This window comes from Lissotriton vulgaris, chromosome 3_1 (genome assembly GCF_964263255.1).
Source record: "Lissotriton vulgaris chromosome 3_1, aLisVul1.2, whole genome shotgun sequence".
NCBI classification, from domain to species: domain Eukaryota; kingdom Metazoa; phylum Chordata; class Amphibia; order Caudata; family Salamandridae; genus Lissotriton; species Lissotriton vulgaris.
The window spans coordinates 1,502,728,171-1,502,742,918 of NC_141689.1; the positions used below are offsets into that span (position 1 = coordinate 1,502,728,171).

The window sequence follows — 14,748 nt, forward strand, 5'->3', positions numbered from 1 at the left end:
AATCCTTAACTCTGACTTGATGAGTGATAACAGGTGACCGAGCTGGGCGGCTGAAAATACACCCTTTCCCCCTCACCCACCCTTTTCCCCTCACCCACCCTTTTCCCCTCACCCACCCTTTTCCCCTCACCCACCCTTTTCCTCTCACCCACCCTTTTCCCCTCACCCACCCTTTCACCCTCACCCACCCTTTCACCCTCACCCACCCTTTCACCCTCACCCACCCTTTCACCCTCACACACCCTCACCCTCACTCACCCTCTCACCCTCACACACCCCCACATCCCCTTACCCACCCCCTCACCCTCACACACCCCCACATCCCCTTACCCACCCTCTCACCCTCACACCCCCTCACCCACCCTCTCACCCTCACACCCTGACAACACTCACCCTCACTCACCCACACACCCTCATACACCCTCACCCCCCCTCACTCTCACAACCCTCACCCTCACACCCCCTCACCCTCACACCCTCACACCCCCTCACCCTCACATCCCCTCACCCTCACATCCCCTCACCCTCACATCCCCCTCACCCTCACACCCCCTCACCCTCCCTCACCCTCCCTCACCCTCCCTCACACCCCTCACCCTCACACCCTCACATACCCCCACCCCCTCGCACCCCTCACATACCCTCACACACCCCTCACCCTCACATACACTCACACCCCCTCACACCCTCACACACCCTCACCCACCCTCACCTCCCTCACCCTCACAACCCTCTCACCCTCACTCATCCGCCTCCTTCTCTAACTCCCTGTTCTCTTCTCCTGTGCTGATCTGCTCTTCTCTTTCACCCGTCTCCTTCTCTAACTCCCTTTTCTCTTCTCCTGTGCTGATCTGCTGTTGTCTTCCACCCGCTTCCTTCCTATCGCAACACCACAGCATCACTCAGCAATACCACAGCATCACTCAGCGCCCCCTCAGCATCACTCAGCGCCCCCTCAGCATCACTCCGCGCCACCACATTATCACTCAGCACCACCACAGCATCACTCAGCACCACTCAGCACCATCACATTATCACTCCGCACCACCACATTATCACTCAGCACCACCACATTATCACTCAGCACCACCACATTATCACTCAGCACCACCACATTATCACTCTGCACCACCATAGCACCACTCAGCACCACCACAGCATCACTCAGCACCACCACCGCACCACTCAGCAGCACCACTCAGCACCACCACAGCACCACTCAGCACCACCACAGCACCACCCCAGCACCACTCAGCACCACCACAGCACCACCCCAGCATCACCACAGCATCACCCAGCGCCACCCCAGCATCACTCAGCGCCACCCCAGCATCACTCAGCGCCACCCCAGCATCACTCAGCGCCACCACAGCATCACTCAGCACCACCACAGCATCACTCGGCATCACCACATCATCACTCAGCGCCACCCCAGCATCACTCAGCGCCACCACAGCATCACTCAGCGCCACCACAGCATCACTCAGCGCCACCACAGCATCACTCAGCGCCACCACAGCATCACTCAGCGCCACCACAGCATCACTCGGCATCACCACATCATCACTCAGCGCTACCCCAGCATCACTCAGCACCACCACATTATCACTCAGCACCAGACAGCACCACCACAGCACCACTCGGCACCACCACATTATCGCTCCGCACCACCACATTATCGCTCCGCACCACCACATTATCGCTCCGCACCACCACATTATCGCTCCGCACCACCACATTATCGCTCCGCACCACCACATTATCGCTCCGCACCACCACATTATCGCTCCGCACCACCACATTATCGCTCCGCACCACCACAGCACCACTCAGCGCCACCACAGCATCACTCAGGGGCACCACAACATCACTATGCGCTACCACAGCATCACTGAACGCCACAGCTTCACTCGTCGCCACCACAATATCACTCCGCGCCATCACAGCATCAATCTGTGCAACCATTCAACAACAACTGGTTCAAATATGTTCTCTCAATGTTTCAAGCTTCATTACAAATGTCACAAAAAGATGTTAATATTTCACTTCTGTTCTTGGATTTTCGTCACAATAAAATACCCTGAACATAATCTTCACAAAAGTTATTTACAAAAGTTTAAGCTATTGCCATTATAAATTACAATCACTTTTATTTAAGTATTAATTAATAAAAAAAATTAAAAGCCATTGTTATTTGTAATATCAATACATCTAAGTCACGTAAATACAAAACATGTTGCATTACAAATGCTATAGGTGTCACATTTGCGAAAGTTGTAACTATTGGCATTGTAAATGACAAAGCTATTAATTTAGCTATTTTCAAAGCCAACACATAAATAAAAAAAATTTCATTTACAAGACCAATAGCTCAAACTTTCCTAATGCGAGACCTATTGCATTGCAAATGCTTGTTTTATTCTGAAAACGGTGGAAGCAGGTTATGCCCCCCCACCACTTCTCATCAATCGCTGCCATATGTTTCTCCACACCTTCTGCGACTGTGTACCCCAAGGGCATGAACTTTTTGTTTGCATGCTGATTGTCTAGCACTAACAGGCCTAGGTGGCTAATTATGTATGCATCCCCATACTTGATGCTGTTGTCATAAATCTGTTTCATTGCTTTGATAATGCATATTCTTACAAGTGACAACTGAGTTGTATATCTGTGCTTGGAGACACATTATTGTGAAACGAGCTAGCTCATTGCTCTGATAGAGCTGGCTTTCCTCTATTACAAAAGATGTACACTGGTGCTGCAGACTCGCTAGTCACAGCGAAGGCATCATGTTACACTAATCTTGAAGTACAACAGAGCTACATGCACATTCCTGGGGCAGTAGAGCCATTAGTGTGATTCAACAGCCTGCACATATGAGAGCAGACCCGTCTCACTTCATCCTGTGCTAATGTTGCAAGGTCCCACCTATGACACAAAGCTGATGTTGAAGACTCATAAGAAATACTTCTCATTGCATTAACTTTTCATGCTCAATTGGGCAGATTTTGCAGCCTCAGACCTGTGGTGTATGAGCAGTCCTTGGCTGCACATGCATCTTGACAGTTCAAGGTTCTGACAACAGAGCGATCCCTCTTCATATTAAGCTTGCAAGCTCACAGCCTACGCATCAAGACTGCATCCCTGGGTTTTGTTCGGACATACAGAGGCTTATGACAGAACTGTTATCTCTGCGTTCGAGGCATGTGGGCTGCTGAATTCATATCTGTGCATAGATCGCAGCCTAGTGTTGGGTCCGGATGATCGCACGTTGTTGTCCTGGAAGAGTCTTCGAAGTATCACGAGATAGGTGGCTCCTCCCCTGGACTACAGTGCGCATGGGCATCGACTCCATCCCCAGATTGTTTTTTTCCGCCATTGGGTTCGGATGCATATTGGTTCACTCAAGTTCGGAATCGATATAAAACTTTCTTTTGGCCAAAAGGCCTTTAGTTTACCGTTGGTATTGTCTTGCGATCGGTGCCCAGTTCCGTTCCAGCTCAGTTCCCGAGCCGGACATCCAGAGGAGCTGCGTGCTTTTCGGCGCTGAAGGCCCGGTCGACGCCAGAGGCCTTATCGACGATTCATCATGGAACGGAGCCCGTTCAAAATATGTCCCGTGTGCAACTCGAAATATCCTCACATCGATGTCCACCCGGTCTGCAACAAGTGCCTGTCGCCGGATCACGATGAAGCCAGCTGTATGGCTTGTTCCCGCTTCCGATCCAAGAAGACAATTCGACTTCGGCGCACTGCGTGCAAGGAAGCCCAGCAGACAGCACGTGAACCGGTGAACCTCTTCGATGCCGAGGATGATGAAGGAACAAGCAGCACACAGTGCCCACACCACAATTACTCAATACGTATTTTGAAGGGTAAGAAACCAATTTATTGTCGCTTCCCTAGACCACATTACTTTGTGTTCATTATTTTATACCTTTTTCAAGTTTTCAAAAAATTCATAGCAGAAAAAGACAATGAATTCAAATATTTACAAGGCTAATTAAACTTTCTACAAACATTAAAAGACCAACATTATTTACACATTAGAAAACATTTTGACATCAAGCATTTACAACAAAATTACAAAAAAATGATAATGGTTTCATCACAAACAACAATTATTACATACGACAAATGAGAGAAACTAGAGTTGGGAGGAGAAAATATAAGCAACTCAATGACTTATGAGTTTTTTTAGTACTGGACCAGCCGGTCCTAGTGTATTTTAACAATGATGGTTTTTAACTCCCAAACACTGACGACGCGTTTCTAGACCAGGCGTAAAGTCACTGGTCTGTCATCAGGGCTGTATGTATCTTGTATCTGCAAGATGCAAAAACATTATTTTACTTAATCTAGCGTGTGGGCTCCTTATTTCCATTCAGTAGCTAAAAACCGTTCTGTGCTACATACCAAATTTGTTCAGGGGAGGACTTCGAGAGGGGTCTTTTGAAGGTCCTTTTGATAAATTTCGTGGCCAGACAGGGATGCCTAAAGAGATTTTTTGAGTGTGTGTAAGTTACATTATTGGTCGATTTATTTTGCTATTGACAAAAACAAATTGAAAGTGGAGGGGGGGGGGGTCTGGGGGGAAGCATACCTTATTCTTTGAGTACTGCCGAATTACGGCGGGATCAATTTTGGCGGCGTGACCATCGAGGTTGAATCTGTGGTGTTGGGGAGATTTGCGTTATTAACTTTGTGGCGTGCAACCAGGGTAACACGGTGGGTAAATGGTGAAGGAGCAGAGCTGGAGGTTCGAGAGAACCTGTCGGATTCCGGATCGGAGGTAGACTCCAGCTACGACGCCGATATTGAGATGCTCGATGCGGAAGACGTCGACGAGGTAGGAGACGACGATGGGGCCTTTGGGGCCATGGAAGATAGCTCAAGCGAGGAGCTAGGCCCACAAACTGATACTGGGGCCAAGACACTTCATAAGGCTGAGGTTGAGGGATTGCCACATGGCCTTACCCAAGATCTGCCACTACGTTCTACAGCCCCGGCTTCGGACATTTCTAAGGAGCCGCAAGTTGCAAAATCGAAACCGAAAGAGAAAACTTCGGTGTCTACGCAACCCAAAGCACTTGAGTCTAAATCGAAACCGAAAGTGCGTATTGCTTTGGTCGGCTCGAAGTCCTCGGAACTGTCGGCACCGACGAAGCATAAAGGTGTTATCGACCCGAAGAGGCCGCTAAAGGGCGTCGAGCCAAAGTCTGGCTCGCCGAAGGCACAGGTCAAAGACGTCGACCCGAAAAAATCAGCGCCGAAGACTGTCGAAACTGACAAAGGACTCGGTGCTCAGAATGTTCTCGAGCCTACGCGTCGACGGGACAAGGCTAAAAGTGGTACAACCCTCGAGTCCACGCCTGGCGGTGCCTCGAAGGATTCCGTTGAGTCAACGCAGCCGTCCGCCTCCTTCTCGAAGCAGGTGGCGGAATCACTGAAGCGCATTCAGGACAATGCTTCGGCTGTCGGACCAAAGGATCCTCCACCATCAAAGCCTGCCGAGAAGCCTCAAAAGAAGTCTGCGCCCATCCACTTCACGCTGCCGCCGAAAGTGGTACCGAAGGCCTTCGTCCCTAAGATGGCCGTCGAGGCGCCCAAGAAGGTGTCCACGGGGCCGAAGCCCACAACTGTGGTCCCGGCCACAAGGCATCGACAACCCTCGCTTGAAGAACAGCAGGAACAGTTTATCGATGCCGATACAGGCAGGCTTTCTATTTATAAACGAAAGATCGCCCCGGAACAGCCGATGGAGTCGTATAGAATCCCATTGAAAAAGAAGAAGGATTCTAGTACAACACCTGTTCTTGTAGAACCTGTATCTCCACGTGGCCAAGATGTCTCGCCCACTTATTCGGATGTAGAAACAGGGGAAGGTGACAATGAGAAGTACAACTATCCTGTGGACACTGATCCACAAGATAATAATGAACCCTGGGCTGATGCTGCTGACCCAGGGGATTCACACACTGCCCCAGACACTCATGCGTATACTGTAAAAACATTGCCTACTGAGGATTCGGCGGCGTTTAATGCACTTATTGAAAGGGCAGCCAAGAATCATGATGTCCAGCTCCATGCTGACCCTATTGAAGTGGACTTTCTGTTCGACACCTTTTCCACCTCAGAGAGGACTGTCAAGACTCTGCCTATGCTGAAGGGTGTCTTGAAACATGCTGGGGAGATATTTAAGGAGCCTACAAGGGCCAGGGTGATAAACTCCAGGATTGAGAAAAAGTACAAACCGGCGCCTGGGGACCCTACCTAAATTAAGGGACAGTTGCCGTTGGACTCTCTTGTTGTTTCTAATGCCCGGAAGAGGGCTAATTCACAAACAACGGGTGATGCTCCTCCCCCTGATAAAGAATCTAAGGTGCTAGAGGCATCGGGGAAAAGGGTGGCAGCTCAAGCGGCCAATATCTGGCGCATTTCAAACACTCAGGCACTCTTAGCCAGGTATGACAGGGCCCATTACGACACACTGGAGACTCTGTTACAGCACCTGCCAGATGAATATAAGGAGGCAGCTGAGATGCTCATACAGGAAGGGAAGCTCATATCAAATGCTTCTATCAAATGTGCACTGGACGCTGCAGACACCGCGGCCAGAGCAGTTAACACTAGTGTCATGTTGAGGCGACATGCCTGGCTCAGAATCTCCGGGTTCAAGCCAGAGATACAGACCACCATTCTAAATCAGCCAGTAAACCCTGATCATCTGTTTGGCCCAGAGGTGGACACCACCTTGGAGAAAATCCAGAAAGACACAGACTGCAAAGTCTATGGGGGCTCTCCAGTCGCAGCAGTTCAGGGGTGATTCTTTTCGTCGCTCAGGCATTAGAGGTGTTTCCAGAGGCCAGCTGCACCAGCAAACACTACAATAAAGGTGGCGCGCAAACCACATACACCAAACAAAGTAGAGGTGGCTATCGTGGAAACAGTGCCAAGGGCAGAGGTCGTGGAAACAGCTCCAGGTCCTCCGACACTAATAAACAGTGACGCCTTGTCACTGCCCCCGACCATACAACACCGGTCGGGGGGGAGACTCCAACAGTTCCTGCCAGTCTGGAAGTCCATCACCACAGACAGGTGGGTCACAAAGCTTATCCAGTACGGTTATTGTCTGGAGTTAACATCCACTCCACCCAACATACCCCAAAGACACCGTCCTATGTTCACAGAGCATTTGCACTTATTGCAGTAGGAGGTACTCGTCATGCTGCAAAAAGGAGCAATCGAGCTTGTGCCTGTGTAAGAAAGAGGCACAGGAGTTTACTCACTGTACTTCTTGATCCCAAAAATGGTCGGGTCCCTCAGACCCATACTGGACCTCAGACCAATCAATCAGTACATTCTTTCAGAACACTTTCACATGCTAACACTGCAGCAGGTTCTACCGTTGCTCAGTCAGGGAGATTTCCTCGCAACGTTAGATCTGAAGGATGCATACTTTCATATTCCGCTACACCCGTCACACAGAAAATACCTCAGATTCACCATTCAAAATCAGCATTACCAATTCAGGGTCCTCCCTTTCGGAGTAACGACGGCACCGAGGGTGTTTACAAAGTGCCTGGCGACAGTGGCGGCACACGTGCGGAGACGAAACATTCACGTCTACCCTTATCTGGTCGACTGGCTTATCCAGGCAAAGTCGGCCCAGCAGTGTGCCGCCCACATGTCCCACACCATTCACCTTCTTCACGATCTGGTATTCTCTCTGAATTACCCGAAGTCCCACCTGCAACCTGCCCACATACGACAGTATCTGGGTGCGACAATAGACAGTCTGGCAGCCAAAGCACAGCCAAATTCAGTGAGGATCAGCAGCATTCAATCGCTGATACAGAAATTCAGACCTCAACACTCGCTTCAGGCACGAGTGTTCATGCAGTTGATAGGCATGATGGCCTCCTGCATCTTCATAGTCCCGCACGCAAGACTACATATGCGTCCGCTTCAGGAGTGCTTAGCACGTCAGTGGAATCAGGCTCACGGACAGTTGAAAGACCTAGTGTTGGTAACCGGTCGTGCATACAACTCTCTGCATTGGTGGAATCCACAAAACTTTTGCAAGGGACGACCGTTCCAGGAGCCTGTGCCACAGATCATTCTGAAGTCGGACGCATCTCTCCAGGGTTGGGGAGCTCATGTACTCCACTACACTGTGCAGGGACTATGGACAACGCAGCAAAAGAAGATGCACATCAACCTTCTAGAGCTGATGGCTATCTTCATGGCGATGAAAGCATTCAAGGTACATCTGTGCAACAAGGTCGTGTTGATCCGGACGGACAACATGACGGCCATGTACTACATACAGAAGCAGGGAGGAACACACTCTCCGCAGTTGTCTCATCTGGCTCAGAGCATGTGGAAGTGGGCCATTCAGAGGAACATCTTCCTCATGGCGGAACACCTCCCATGCAAGGACAATCAGATGGCGGACCTGCTCAGCAGGTACAGCCACCAAATGCACGAGTGGGAGATACATCCATCAGTACTCCACCCGTACTTCCAGCGGTGGGGTCATCCAGAGATAGACCTGTTCGCCACAAAGGAAAACGCCAAATGCCGAAGCTTTGCCGCCAGGTTCCCACACCCACAGTCGCAGGGCAATGCGATATGGATGAACTGGTCAGGCATCTTTGCGTACGCTTTTCCCCCCAGCACCTCTAATACCGCTGGTGGCACGCAAGCTGAAGCAACACTCGATGACGCTCATCCTGGTTGCTCCGACGTGGGCACGCCAACCATGGTACACCACGTTTCTGGAACTATCCGTGGTACCGCATCAAAGGCTGCACCTCACACCCAGGCTTTTGACGCAGAGCCATGGCGACATTCAGCACCCAGATCCGCAACAGCTCAACCTGGCGATCTGGCTCCTGAGGTCTTAGAATTTGGCTACCTCAATTTGCCTCCAGACTGTATGGATATCATACGGGAGGCAAGAAAGCCCACCACCAGAGCATGCTATGCGGCGAAATGGAAGCGGTTTGTCATTTACTGTGCAGACCACAACATCAACCCGCTGGACGCCTCTACTCACAACATCATTTGTTATTTGTTACATCTATACAAATGCAATCTGGCCTAGGCTTCCATTTGCATACATTTTTACGCAATAGCAGCTTATTTGCAGAACAGGCAGCATCTCTCGCTTTTCAGAGTGCCAGCCATTAAAGCCTTTTTAGAAGGACTCAAACGAGTCATTCCTCCACGGACCCCGCCGGCTCCTGAATGGAACCTGAATGTGGTCCTCACCAGACTGATGGGTCCACCTTTTGAGCCTCTACATTCCTGCGAGATTCAGTTCCTGACGTGGAAAGTGGCTTTCCTGATAGCAATCACTTCACTGCGACGCGTTAGTGAACTCCAGGCACTAACTACCCAAGAGCCGTTCATACAAATTCACTCCAACAGGGTAGTACTTCGCACCAACCCAAAATTTCTTCCTAAGGTGGTTTCGCAGTTCCATATCAATCAGACTATTGAACTGCCCGTGTTCTTCCAAAATCCTGAGTCAGTGGCGGAGAGGATGCTCCACACGCTAGACGTCAAGAGCCTTAATGTACTACATTGATAGGACCAAGGATTTTCGAAAAACGAAACAACTGTTTGTTGCCTTTTCGCCACAACACAAAGGCAACCCCATTTCCAAAGCAGGTATAGCCAGGTAACGTAAAAGACAAGATACATTGTGGTAAGAATGATTTACATGTGTGGTGCAGTTATTTGAAATAACTAAAAAACAAGTGTACCAATGATAGAATTATTTTTATACAGAGAGCCCACAAGAATAAACTGCAGTATTAACAAGTCCAGAAGGAAGAGTCACATATAGGACATTTGCAGCAATATTAGTGGTAAGAGCATCAGTTGATAAATGCCAACATCTTATATTCATAAAGAATTAAAAACCAAACGTGATATTTCCTTTGCCCCGCAGGTGGTATATTGGGATCATTTACATCGACCACGAATGTATATGTTTGGTAAAGGCCTTGCACGGATTTGATTGGAAGGTAAAATCTAAGAATAAAATCAATATATAGACCAGATAATGTTGGGTCCATAAGAAGTATAAGTGGGTAGAACCACCAGGACCAGAACCTACGCAATATGAAAGGGACGATTATCGTCAGTGCCCTCTAGGCCCCTGACAGATTAATTACAACACAATGGACATGTAAAATCATTCCACCGTAGATTTTTCTCTGCAATAGACAACACAAAATGAATAGATATAGGCTCATGGTGCCGCCACCTCTAGGTGTGAATTGATGTCTCCTATTTAATGTTTCAATTAATTGTACATAGGTTAATGATGAATACTCAAGCAGAGTTACACCCTGGTATAGGGATACAGGTATAGGAATATGATATTGTATTTTTTTAAATTACAGATACCCTGCACACAAAGAAGAATGAAAGGATAAAACGATTTCTAAGCTGGTCCTGAGGAAGGTGGTCACATCCCACCGAAACGCGTAGACCTGGCGTTAGGAAACTTTTAAGATCTTTTGTTATTTCCAAACTTAGAGATTGTTTTATAATTTGTAAGAGTGTGAAACTGTATGAATGTGACGTATATGAGGTAGTTGTTGTGTGTGTTAGGGGTATAGTTGGTCTTGTCGTATCTTTACACTTTGCATTTTTCAGAACAAACAATATATTATTGGATTGTATAGATGATGATATCTGATGTTATATTGTCTAATTTATTTGGATTGAAACAAATGTTAATGAACTGATGAATCACACTTATATATACAAAAAAAGATTCTTTAAAAAAAAGATAAATAAAATATTTGTTTTAAATAATTTTGATAAAATCGAAAAAAAGAAATAAAAGAGATTCAAATGAAAAATATGAGATTGTTATTCCTATACTAAATGTGTATTTTGATGGTTAAATTGTGAGAGCGAAGCCTGAAAAGAAATTATGATCTGACCATGGGGGAATCTTGATAAATTGTGGTATAGCCAGGTGGATCGTTAAGTGCATTCAAATTTGCTATGAAAAAGCTAAGCGCACTTTAACGGTCCCCCCACGAGCCCACTCCACCCGCAAGTTGGGGGCCTCCATGGCTTTCTTGGAAATATTCCTTCAGAAGACATATGTAGAGCAGCCACATGGTCTACCACACACACATTTACGAAACACTACTGTGTAGATGTGCACTCCAAACAGCAAGCAGCTGTAGGGCAGGCTGTTCTAAAAACACTTTTTCAAACTGCTGCAGCTGGCACAGGCGGCCGCCGCTAATGAAGGGACTGCTATGTATTCTATGCACAGATATGAATTCAGCAGCCCACATGCCTCGAACCGAATATGCTACTTACCAGTATGCATCTGTTCTTGGCATGTAGGGCTGCTGACATTCATATCGCCCGCCCTCCTCCCCGGCGCCTGTAGCGGCTGCAGCACTCCTATTTACTCTTAGCATGGTCATCACTCACGGTGTTACACTCCATCTTTGCCGCAATGGCTAAAAACAATCTGGGGATGGAGTCGATGCCGATGCGCACTGTAGTCCAGGGGAGGAGCCACCTATCTCATGATACTTAGAAGACTCTTCCAGGACAACAATGTGCGATCATCCGGACCCAACACTAGGCGGCGATCTATGCACAGATATGAATGTCAGCAGCCCTACATGCCAAGAACAGATGCATACTGGTAAGTAGCATATTCGTTAGTTATATCTTTCATCCTTGTACCACTGAAACACACTCTGCTCTTATTACTCTCTAATGTAATATACCAAGTTGCAGCTTGTCGCACTGATTCTGTATGGCCGCGAAAGATGGGTTCCCTTTCACTGTACTAATTTCACAGACTTAATCATTTGACAGCAGAGCAGTGGCGGCTCTTCCGCTATTTCAGTAAGTGACCTTGTTCAATGTGGGGTGGGGTTGGCCAGAACAGGGGAGGAATGGTGTGCACTCCCTAAGTGCGCATGACTGTTGCCCTCTTGGGCCGGCCAGTCATGCACACTTTGCAGTTTCCCCAACAGGACAAAATGCCCAGCCTGTTGGGGAACATGCACAGGCTCCCTGTCCCCGTCTGAGGACCAAACCTCTGCACTCAGGCCAGTCACAACGCTGCATTGCAGTATTGTGATTGGCTTTGTGGAGAACCTGGGAGCCCAGGTGCCTCCTGCTGCCGGGAGACTGGAGACGGGAAGAAGGAAGATGGAGAGGGCGGGGAGAGGCGGCAGCTGGCCATTCCAAGGTAAGTGTCTTTAAAAAAAAAAAAAAATTATTCTGACCACCCCTGTCTGGTAGCAGCCGCTACTGCACAGAGCCACACTGTGCTTGCATGGTTGCTTATGTGACAAAAACATCTCAAATTTTAGGCACAGTGCCAGCAGTGCAACTCTTTTACTGGGGAATATCAAATGTAAACAAGACTTTAAGAGATGGTGTTCATCTTTAGGTCAAAGCATGTCTGGTTTGCTACTGACTTCTTGACGGGCATTCTGAATGCTTCCCTGGGAAGGCATTTCGCCCATTGCTTAGTACTGACTTTGTGGTTTGTAACTCAGTTGCTTGCTTTCTATTTGCTGGCTTTATTTGTAAAAAGCTGTCCAACTTGAGTTATTCCCTCCTGTGGAGTTTCTCTTGTTTACTGTATCCTTCCGATTACTTGCTTTCTGTAAAAGGCCTTTACATTTTGTAAATTTCCTATGCATTCAAAAACCTAGGTCAAATGTTACATTCGGTCTTCTGAGGGTGCTTTGTGTTTTCTTTTCTTTCTCTGACTTCAAAGTAACAATTCTGTGGGTACCCATTTGAGAGGAGAGGCTGTAGATGTTATTTTTTCTAGCACACAGCAAAAATGAAATGTGGCGATATGTCAGAATGTATTGGAATTAGGAAAGCACAAATAAAGCAATTTTTTTTGTTATTCTGATTTCTTGTGGAAACAATTTAAATATGATCAAAACCCATCAGTACACTAAGTGATGACATTTCCACATATCGTTTGTGCGTACCAAAACTGTATGTCTGGGTAAATGTAATGGTCATTTCAATTGAAAATGGGTTGCATTTAAAGGCAGTGTGCTTCACACCATGCATACTCCACACCACTCTACTTCACCGTATGTCCTTCTACTCTACACCACACCATTCTACACGTCACTCCAATTTACGACATGCCACCCTATGCCACTTCAATCTACCCAGTTCCACTCCAGTCTTCTGCCCCATTCCACTCTAGTCTACCCCCCTCGAGTCTACCCCACTCCAATCTACTTCATTCCACTCCAATCTCACCCCACTCCACTCTAACCCAATTTGCCCTAGTCCAATCCACCCAACTCCAATCTACCCCACTCCAATCTACTGCACTTCACTCCAGTCTGACCCACATCACTTTACTCTGATCTACCCAAGTCCAATCAAGCTAACTCAATCAACCCCACCTCACTTCACTCCAATCTTTCCCATTCCGCTCTACCCCAATCTACTGCATTGTATTCGAATCTACTCCAATTTACCCCACTCCACACCACCTAAGTACACGCCACTCACATTTACCCCAAATCAAACCAAACCAATTCACCCCACTTCAAACGCATTTTTGAGATGCCTGAATGGTGAATGCCTCGAGGGACGCTGGATTCAGTCAAGCCGACTAAACCAGGAAGCGCATCATTGATTGACTATCTCCAAGCTGAATACGGCGCGCCGATTTATTGAAAAATCACATAGATTGTCTATCTCTATGCTGTAAGCAGAACATGGCGCTACAATTGATTGAAGTCCTCCATCACGAGTGCAAGCCATGTACAGCTTCCCTCCATTAGAAGTATCCGTCTTACAAACAACAAGTCGGACATAGACGCAATTATCCACAACGCCTGGGGCTTTAACAAATTCTTTTACAAGTCCTGGCACCCTCAGAAAAAGTGCACACCTGACTGCTGTCCAATTATCTTAACTTAAGATATTTCCAATAATAAAGTGGGCCTTAGCGCCGCACCTCCGTGCTAAACTAACAATCTTCATCGTGACTGTCCTAGTCCCGGTCCTGAGGAGAACCCCAAAAGAACCCCAAAAGAAATTCGGGGTAGCGAAATGCGTTGACCCTACTCAGCTAGTCACAATCTTCATTTGAAGCCACAGAGTAAAGCAGTGTGCAAACAGGGCAATCCGCCTGTGGTATTATAATATATATGACTAGCTGTTGGCAGGTTGCAGCTTTGAAAAATGCAAACAGTCTGTGCCGCCATCTTTTTTGTATAATTGAAAGACTGGTCATTCCATTTAGCCTGTAATTATATGTGTCGTGCATTTTTGTCTTTTCATTTTTCCAAATGTCAATTGTGCTTTTGCTATTCATGTTTTGTTCATTATTTGGTAACTAATTGTCGCTTTTGGTTTTGACATGATTTACATGTTGAATGAGTATGCAAAAAATTGATTAATTCATGAAGGTGTAATAAAAACACCAAACCACATTAGTAGTTGAGGTGGCTATTTATATAAGTGACATTAATCTAAATCACACACCCAGACACCTTTTTCTTAAATATGTTTTCATAGTATGCCTCCTTGGTGCTCCTCACTCTAAGGACTTTTCTACCAGATTGAGTGCACAATTAAAGTGCTTGAGTATGCTGATTCTTGCTGAGGAACACCAATTTGTTGGTTCTCTGATGCCCGGTAGTCGCTCAAAATATAGCTCCGATCTAAATCTTACTTTGATGGGTAACTTCTACAAAC

The 14,748-nt window shown here is 47.2% G+C and overlaps 1 protein-coding gene and 1 long non-coding RNA gene across 4 annotated transcripts in view; both read left to right on the forward strand.

Moving 5' to 3' along the window:
* Positions 1 to 14,748, forward strand: part of RAP1GDS1 (Rap1 GTPase-GDP dissociation stimulator 1) — an 892,032-nt gene that overhangs the window by 98,988 nt on the left and 778,296 nt on the right. The gene's annotated exons all lie outside the window — the stretch shown is intronic.
* On the forward strand, positions 9,810 to 10,554 carry LOC147728071 (uncharacterized). Its single transcript, XR_015309532.1, has 3 exons — positions 9,810 to 9,878; positions 9,962 to 10,037; positions 10,419 to 10,554. It is a non-coding gene; the product is annotated as an uncharacterized LOC147728071 (long non-coding RNA).